This window comes from Coregonus clupeaformis, unplaced genomic scaffold (assembly GCF_020615455.1).
Source record: "Coregonus clupeaformis isolate EN_2021a unplaced genomic scaffold, ASM2061545v1 scaf4849, whole genome shotgun sequence".
Taxonomy (NCBI): domain Eukaryota; kingdom Metazoa; phylum Chordata; class Actinopteri; order Salmoniformes; family Salmonidae; genus Coregonus; species Coregonus clupeaformis.
This window is the reverse complement of record NW_025538303.1, coordinates 1-10,000: the sequence shown is the minus strand read 5'-3', so window position 1 is coordinate 10,000 and position 10,000 is coordinate 1. Positions and strand designations below refer to the sequence as shown.

At 47.5% G+C, this 10,000-nt stretch overlaps 1 long non-coding RNA gene across 1 annotated transcript in view; it reads right to left on the bottom strand.

Annotated features, from left to right (window-relative positions):
* LOC123490797 overlaps positions 1-7,606 on the bottom strand; it is an 8,028-nt gene extending 422 nt beyond the window's left edge. The window contains exons 1-2 of the long non-coding RNA XR_006661047.1: positions 7,318-7,606; positions 5,631-5,737 (exon numbers count right to left, since the gene is read on the bottom strand). This is a non-coding gene — a long non-coding RNA (uncharacterized LOC123490797). The remainder of the gene's footprint in view (positions 1-5,630; positions 5,738-7,317) is intronic.
* Positions 7,607-10,000: the final 2,394 nt, after the last annotated feature.

The following is a 10,000-nucleotide window of genomic DNA, read 5'->3' as shown; positions in this document are numbered from 1 at the left end:
CTGAACACTGAGACAGAGAGAGAGAGACACCTTCCTACAGCTGAGGGATAACTGAACACTGAGACAGAGAGAGAGACACCTTCCTACAGCTGAGGATACCTGAAAACTGAGACAGAGAGAGAGACTCCTTCCTACAGCTGAGAATACCTGAACACTGAGACAGAGAGAGAGAGACACCTTCCTACAGCTGAGGGATAACTGAACACTGAGACAGAGAGAGACACCTTCCTACAGCTGAGGATACCTGAACACTGAGACAGAGAGAGAGACACCTTCCTACAGCTGAGGATACCTGAAAACTGAGACAGAGAGAGAGACACCTTCCTACAGCTGAGGATACCTGAACACTGAGACAGAGAGAGAGACACCTTCCTACAGCTGAGGATACCTGAAAACTGAGACAGAGAGAGAGACACCTTCCTACAGCTGAGGATACCTGGAAACACTGAGACAGAGAGAGAAGACACCTTCCTACAGCTGAGGGATAACTGAACACTGAGACAGAGAGAGAGACACCTTCCCTACAGCTGAGGATACCTGAACACTGAGACAGAGAGAGAACACCTTCCTACAGCTGAGGATACCTGAACACTGAGACAGAGAGAGAGACACCTTCCTACAGCTGAGGATACCTGAAAACTGAGACAGAGAGAGAGACACCTTCCTACAGCTGAGGATACCTGAAAACTGAGACAGAGAGAGAACACCTTCCTACAGCTGAGGATACCTGAAAACTGAGACAGAGAGAGAGACTCCTTCCTACAGCTGAGAATACCTGAACACTGAGACAGAGAGAGAGAGACACCTTCCTACAGCTGAGGGATAACTGAACACTGAGACAGAGAGAGACACCTTCCTACAGCTGAGGATACCTGAACACTGAGACAGAGAGAGAGAGACACCTTCCTACAGCTGAGGATACCTGAAAACTGAGACAGAGAGAGAGACACCTTCCTACAGCTGAGGATACCTGAACACTGAGACAGAGAGAGAACACCTTCCTACAGCTGAGGATACCTGAAAACTGAGACAGAGAGAGAGACACCTTCCTACAGCTGAGATACCTGAACACTGAGACAGAGAGAGAGACACCTTCCTACAGCTGAGGGATAACTGAACACTGAGACAGAGAGAGAGACACCTTCCTACAGCTGAGGATACCTGAACACTGAGACAGAGAGAGAGACACCTTCCTACAGCTGAGGATACCTGAACACTGAGACAGAGAGAGAGACACCTTCCTACAGCTGAGGATACCTGAAAACTGAGACAGAGAGAGACACCTTCCTACAGCTGAGGATACCTGAAAACTGAGACAGAGAGAGAGACACCTTCCTACAGCTGAGGATACCTGAACACTGAGACAGAGAGAGAGACACCTTCCTACAGCTGAGGATACCTGAAAACTGAGACAGAGAGAGAGACACCTTCCTACAGCTGAGGATACCTGAAAACTGAGACAGAGAGAGAGACACCTTCCTACAGCTGAGGATACCTGAAAACTGAGACAGAGAGAGAGAGACACCTTCCTGTAAAGCCAGTGTGTCTATGTATGCAGATGACTCAACACCATACACGTCAGCTACTACAGCGACTGAAATGACTGCAACACTTAACAAAGAGCTGCAGTTAGTTTCAGAATGGGTGGCAAGAAATAAGTTAGTCCTAAATACACTGCTCAAAAAAATAAAGGGAACACTTCAACAACACAATGTAACTCCAAGTCAATCACACTTCTGTGAAATCAAACTGTCCACTTAGGAAGCAACACTGATTGACAATCAATTTCACATGCTGTTGTGCAAATGGAATAGACAACAGGTGGAAATTATAGGCAATTAGCAAGACACCCCCAATAAAGAAGTGGTTCTGCAGGTGGTGACCACAGACCACTTCGCAGTTCCTATGCTTCCTGGCTGATGTTTTGGTCACTTTTGAATGCTGGCGGTGCTTTCACTCTAGTGGTAGCATGAGACGGAGTCTACAACCCACACAAGTGGCTCAGGTAGTGCAGCTCATCCAGGATGGCACATCAATGCAAGCTGTGGCAAGAAGGGTTTGCTGTGTCTGTCAGCGTAGTGTCCAGAGCATGGAGGCGCTACCAGGAGACAGGCCAGTACATCAGGAGGCGTGGAGGAGGCCGTAGGAGGGCAACAACCCAGCAGCAGGACCGCTAACTCCGCCTTTGTGCAAGGAGGAGCAGGAGGAGCACTGCCAGAGCCCTGCAAAATGACCTCCAGCAGGCCACAAATGTGCATGTGTCTGCTCAAACGGTCAGAAACAGACTCCATGAGGGTGGTATGAGGGCCCGACGTCCACAGGTGGGGGTTGTGCTTACACCCCAACACCGTGCAGGACGTTTAGCATTTGCCAGAGAACACCAAGATTGGCAAATTACGCCACTGGCGCCCTGTGCTCTTCACAGATGAAAGCAGGTTCACACTGAGCACGTGACAGACGTGACAGAGTCTGAGACGCCGTGAGAACGCTTCTGCTGCCTGCAACATCCTCCAGCATGACCGGTTTGGCGGTGGGTCAGTCATGGTGTGGGGTGGCATTTCTTTGGGGGCCGCACAGCCCCCTCCATGTGCTCGCCAGAGGTAGCCTGACTGCCATTAGGTACCAAGATGAGATCCTCAGACCCCCTTGTGAGACCATATGCTGGTGCGGTTGGCCCTGGGTTCCTCCTAATGCAAGAAAATGCTAGACCTCATGTGGCTGGAGTGTGTCAGCAGTTCCTGCAAGAGGAAGGCATTGATGCTATGGACTGGCCCGCCCGTTCCCCAGACCTGAATCCAATTGAGCACATCTGGGACATCATGTCTCGCTCCATCCACCAACGCCACGTTGCACCACAGACTGTCCAGGAGTTGGCGGATGCTTTAGCCCAGGTCTGGGAGGAGATCCCTCAGGAGACCATCCGCCACCTCATCAGGAGCATGCCCAGGTGTTGTAGGGAGGTCATACAGGCATGTGGAGGCCACACACACTACTGAGCCTCATTTTGACTTGTTTTAAGGACATTACATCAAAGTTGGATCAGCCTGTAGTGTGGTTTTCCACTTTAATTTTGAGGGTGACTCAAAATCCAGACCTCCATGGGTTGATCAATTTGATTTCCATTGATAATTTTTGTGTGATTTTCTTGTCAGCACATTCAACTATGTAAAGAAAAAAGTATTTAATAAGATTATTTCATTCATTCAGATCTAGGATGTGTTGTTTAAGTGTTCCCTTTATTTTTTTGAGCAGTGTATTTCATAAACTAAAAGCTTTGTATTTGGGACAAATCATTCACTAAAACCTAAACCTCAACTAAATCTTGTCATGAATAATGTGGAAATTGAGCAAGTTGAGTAGACGAAATTGCTTGGAGTAACCCTGGATTGTAAACTGTCATGGTCAAAACATGGTGATACAACAGTAGCTAAGATGGGGAGAAGTCTGTCCATAATAAAGCGCTGCTCTGCCTTCTTAACAACACTATCAACAAGGCAGGTCCTACAGGCCCTAGTTTTGTCACACCTAGACTGCTGTTCAGTAGTGTGGTCAGGTGCCACAAAGAGGGACTTGGGAATATTGCAATTGGCTCAGAACAGGGCAGCACGGCTGGCCCTTAAAAGTACACGGAGAGCTAATATTAATGGCATGCATGTCAATCTCTCCTGGCTCAAAGTGGAGGAGAGATTGACTTCATCACATACTTGTATTTGTGAGCGGTATTGACATGTTGAATGCACCGAGCTGTCTGTTTGAACTACTGGCACACAGCTCGGACACCCATGCATACCCCACAAGACATGCCACCACAGAGGTCTCTTCACAGTCCCCAAGTCCAGAACAGACTATGGGAGGTGCACAGTACTACATAGAGCCATGACTACATGGAACTCTATCCCACATCAGGTAACTCATGCCAGCCGTAAAATTAGATACAAAAATACAGAAATCCACCTTATGGAACAGCGGGGACTGTGAAGAGACACACAGATAGATACACACATAGAAACACACGATAACATATGTAATATACATGTTGTGTTATAGATATGTGGTAGTAGAGTAGAGGCCTGAGGGCACACGCTTAATATGTTGTGAAATCTGTTGTGAATGTATTGTAATGTTTTTAAAATGTATAACTGCCTTAATGTTGCAGGACCCCAGGAAGAGTAGCTGCTGCCTTGGCAGGAACTAATGGGGATCCATAATAAACCCCAGGAAGAGTAGCTGCTGCCTTGGCAGGAACTAATGGGGATCCATAATAAACCCCAGGAAGAGTAGCTGCTGCCTTGGCAGGAACTAATGGGGATCCTTAATAAACCCCAGGAAGAGTAGCTGCTGCCTTGGCAGGAACTAATGGGGATCCTTAATAAACCCCAGGAAGAGTAGCTGCTGCCTTGGCAGGAACTAATGGGGATCCATAATAAACCCCAGGAAGAGTAGCTGCTGCCTTGGCAGGAACTAATGGGGATCCATAATAAACCCCAGGAAGAGTAGCTGCTGCCTTGGCAGGAACTAATGGGGATCCATAATAAATACAAATACAAATAAATACAGCTGAAGGATAACTGAACACTGAGACAGAGATAGACTCCTTCCTACAGCTGAGGGATAACTGAACACTGAGACAGAGAGAGACTCCTTCCTACAGCTGAGGGATAACTGAACACTGAGACAGAGAGAGACTCCTTCCTACAGCTGAGGGATAACTGAACACTGAGACAGAGAGAGACTCCTTCCTACAGCTGAAGGATAACTGAACACTGAGACAGAGAGAGACTCCTTCCTACAGCTGAGGGATAACTGAACACTGAGACAGAGAGAGACTCCTTCCTACAGCTGAGGGATAACTGAACACTGAGACAGAGAGAGAGACACCTTCCTACAGCTGAGGGATAACTGAACACTGAGACAGAGAGAGACTCCTTCCTACAGCTGAGGGATAACTGAACACTGAGACAGAGAGACTCCTTCCTACAGCTGAGGGATAACTGAACACTGAGACAGAGAGAGACTCCTTCCTACAGCTGAAGGATAACTGAACACTGAGACAGAGAGAGACTCCTTCCTACAGCTGAGGGATAACTGAACACTGAGACAGAGAGAGACTCCTTCCTACAGCTGAGGGATACCTGAACACTGAGACAGAGAGAGACTCCTTCCTACAGCTGAGGGATAACTGAACACTGAGACAGAGAGAGACTCCTTCCTACAGCTGAGGGATAACTGAACACTGAGACAGAGAGAGACTCCTTCCTACAGCTGAGGGATAACTGAACACTGAGACAGAGAGAGACTCCTTCCTACAGCTGAGGGATAACTGAACACTGAGACAGAGAGAGACTCCTTCCTACAGCTGAGGGATAACTGAACACTGAGACAGAGAGAGAGACTCCTTCCTACAGCTGAGGGATAACTGAACACTGAGACAGAGAAAGACTCCTTCCTACAGCTGAGGGATAACTGAACACTGAGACAGAGAGAGACTCCTTCCTACAGCTGAGGGATACCTGAACACTGAGACAGAGAGAGACTCCTTCCTACAGCTGAGGGATAACTGAACACTGAGACAGAGAGAGACTCCTTCCTACAGCTGAAGGATAACTGAACACTGAGACAGAGAGACTCACCCACAGCTGAGACAGATACTGGAGCAGGTGAAGTACTCATCAGGGAAGAAAGAGTTACTGGCCAGGTGCTCTTCTGGGATATCTCCGCTGAAACGCTCACTCAGGGCCTATAGATAGATAGACAGACAGACAGACAGACAGACAGACAGACAGACAGACAGACAGAGAGAGAGAGAGAGAGAGCGGGGGAGAGAGAGCTTCGTCACAGGTGTTGGTTTAAAACAGCTGCTGACACACACACTTGTACACACACACACACACACACACACACACACAACTGCACACAGGTTGGCATTTATTGTCATGAATCTTGCCCTGGAGGCAGCTCAGCAGAGTGGTCACCAGCTGGCACAGCCACAAAGTCATAAAATCAGATTTTAAACTTAACCACACTGATAAACCTAATGGAGCATTTCCCAAACTCGGTCCTCGGGACCCCAAGAGGTGCACGTTTTAGTTCCCCCCCCACTACACAGCTGATTCACATCATCAAAGCTGGATGATTAGTTGATTATTTGAATCAGCTGTGTAGTGCTAGGGCAAAAACCAAAACGTGCACCCCTTGGGGTCCAAAGGACCAAGTTTGGGACACCCTGCCCTAATGCCTAACCCTAAATTAAGACAAAAAAGCACATTTTTGTTTTCATGAATTTTTTGAATATAGCCAATTTTGACTTTGCAGCTGGTCCATCTAGTGGAAAATCGCTCAGTGCTGCCTCCAGGGCAAGATTCATGACAATAAACATCAACCTGCCACCTGTGCACACACACACTTACATTACATTTTAGTCATTTAGCAGATGCTCTTATCCAGAGCGACTCATCTTAAGATAGCTAGGTGGGACAAACACACACGCACCAACCTGCAACGCCCTGTATATAACGCTGACACCAACCTGCAAGGCCCTGTATATAACGCCTGACACCAACCTGCAAGGCCCTGTATATGACGCTGACACCAACCTGCAAGGCCCTGTATATGACGCCTGACACCAACCTGCAAGGCCCTGTATATAACGCCTGACACCAACCTGCAAGGCCCTGTATATAACGCTGACACCAACCTGCAAGGCCCTGTATATAACGCTGACACCAACCTGCAAGGCCCTGTATATAACGCTGACACCAACCTGCAAGGCCCTGTATATAACACTGACATCAACCTGCAAGGCCCTGTATATAACACTGACATCAACCTGCAAGGCCCTGTATATAACGCTGACACCAACCTGCAAGGCCCTGTATATGAGCGCTGACACCAACCTGTGGGCCTGTATATAACGCTGACACCAACCGCAAGGCCCTGTATATAACGCTGACACCAACCTGCAAGGCCCTGTATATAACACTGACATCAACCTGCAAGGCCCTGTATAACGCTGACACCAACCTGCAAGGCCCTGTATATGACGCTGACACCAACCTGTAAGGCCCTGTATATAACGCTGACACCAACCTGCAAGGCCCTGTATCTAACGCTGACACCAACCTGCAAGGCCCTGTATATAACACTGACATCAACCTGCAAGGCCCTGTATATAACGCTGACACCAACCTGCAAGGCCCTGTATATAACGCTGACACCAACCTGCAAGGCCCTGTATATAACGCTGACAACAACCTGCAAGGCCCTGTATATAACACTGACATCAACCTGCAAGGCCCTGTATATAACGCTGACACCAACCTGTAAGGCCCTGTATATGACGCTGGCGGAGCGTGGTGAGCGGGTGGTGTTGTTGTCTAGCTGTTGCTCCAGACTCCGCAGCAGACCACTGAAATCTGTCGGGGGGTTGTAGGTTCGAGTCCCACGGTACTGGATTGAGCTGAAGGCCTCGGGAAAAAGACCCAGCTTCCTGAACCGCTCCTGGAGCAGGCGCTCTGCAGACTCTGACGGCTTGTCTGGAGAGAGGGGGAGAGAGAGATAGAGAGAGATATAGAGGAGAGGGAGAGAGGGAGAGAGGGAGAGAAAGAGAAGAGAGGGAGAGAGAGAGAGAGAGAGAGGGGAGAGAGAGAGAGAGGGGGGAGAGAGAGAGAGAGAGAGAGAGAGAGAGAGAGAGAGAGAGAGAGGAGAGGGAGCGAGGGGTGGGAGGAGGGAGAGAGATATAGAGGAGAGGGAGAGAGGGGTGGAGGAGGGAGAGAGATATAGAGGAGAGGGAGAGAGGGGTGGAGGAGGGAGAGAAATATAGAGGAGAGGGAGAGAGGGGTGGAGGAGGGAGAGAGATATAGAGGAGAGGGAGAGAGGGGTGGAGGAGGGAGAGAGTATAGACGAGAGGAGAGAGGGGTGGAGGAGGGAGAGAGATATAGAGGAGAGGGAGAGAGGGGGTGGAGGAGGGAAAGAGATATAGAGGAGAGGGAGAGAGGGGTGGAGGAGGGAGAGAGATATAGAGGAGAGGGAGAGAGGGGTGGAGGAGGGAGATAGATATAGAGGAGAGGGAGAGAGGGGTGGAGGAGGGAGAGAGAAGAGGGAAAGACACTAGGTACAGGTGACTACCAGTTTGACAAGTTATTTCTACTTTCTAAAATGAAAACTGAATTGAGGCCAACCCTGCTACGGCCTATATATCTGTGTCAGCCCCTGACCCTGTCCCCAAATCAAATCAAACTTCATTTATAGAGCACATTTCATTTTTTTTCTTTTAGGGGGTAGATCAGCTTTAATATTGCAGATAGATTGTAACTTCCATCAATTGTCTGCATCACTTCCAATCCCCCATATGTTTTTTTTCTCGTATACATATATACATACAGTGGGGAAAAAAAGTATTTAGTCAGCCACCAATTGTGCAGGTTCTCCCACTTAAAAAGATGAGAGAGGCCTGTAATTTTCATCATAGGTACACGTCAACTATGACAGACAAATTGAGGAGAAAAAATCCAGAAAATCACATTGTAGGATTTTTTAATGAATTTATTTGCAAATTATGGTGGAAAATAAGTATTTGGTCCCCTACAAACAAGCAAGATTTCTGGCTCTCACAGACCTGTAACTTCTTCTTTAAGAGAGCTCCTCTGTCCTCCACTCGTTACCTGTGTTAATGGCACCTGTTTGAACTTGTTATCAGTATAAAAGACACCTGTCCACAACCTCAAACAGTCACACTCCAAACTCCACTATGGCCAAGACCAAAGAGCTGTCAAAGGACACCAGAAACAAAATTGTAGACCTGCACCAGGCTGGGAAGACTGAATCTGCAATAGGTAAGCAGCTTGGTTTGAAGAAATCAACTGTGGGAGCAATTATTAGGAAATGGAAGACATACAAGACCCCCTGATAATCTCCCTCGATCTGGGGCTCACGCAAGATCTCACCTGGGGTCAAAATGATCACAAGACCGGTGAGCAAATCCCAGAACCACACGGGGGACCTAGTGAATGACCTGCAGAGAGCTGGGACCAAAGTAACAAAGCCTACCATCAGTAACACACTACGCCGCCAGCGACTCAAATCCTGCAGTGCCAGTACATGTCCAGGCCCGTCTGAAGTTTGCCAGAGTGCATTTGGATGATCCAGAGGAGGATTGGGAGAATGTCATATGGCCAGATGAAACCAAAATAGAACTTTTTGTTAAAAACTCAACTCGTCGTGTTTGGAGGACAAAAAATGCTGAGTTGCATCCAAAGAACACCATACCTACTGTGAAGCATGGGGGTGGAAACATCATGCTTTGGGGCTGTTTTTCTGCAAAGGGACCAGGACGACTGATCCGTGTAAAGGAAAGAATGAATGGGGCCATGTATCGTGAGATTTTGAGTGAAAACCTCTTTCCATCAGCAAGGGCATTGAAGATGAAACGTGGCTGGGTCTTTCAACATGACAATGATCCCAAACACACCGCCCGGCAACGAAGGAGTGGCTTCGTAAGAAGCATTTCAAGGTCCTGGAGTGGCCTAGCCAGTCTCCAGATCTCAACCCCATAGAAAATCTTTGGAGGAGTTGAAAGTCCGTGTTGCCCAATGACAGCCCAAAAACATCACTGCTCTAGGAGATCTGCATTGAGGAATGGGCCAAAATACCAGCAACAGTGTGTAGAAAACCTTGTGAAGACTTACACTCTAAAATGTTTGACCTGTGTCTTTGCCAACAAATGGTATATAACAAAGTATTGAGAAACTTTGTTATTGACCAAATACTTATTTTCCACCTTAATTTGCAATAAATTCATAAAAAAATCCTACAATGTGATTTTCTTTTTTTTAAATCTCATTTTGTCTGTCATAGTTGACGTGTACCTATGATGAAAATTACAGGCCTCTCATCTTTTTAAGTGGGAGAACTTGCACAATTGGTGGCTGACTAAATATCTTTTTTTCCCCACTGTACATACACACACACATATATATATATATATATATATATATACTACATA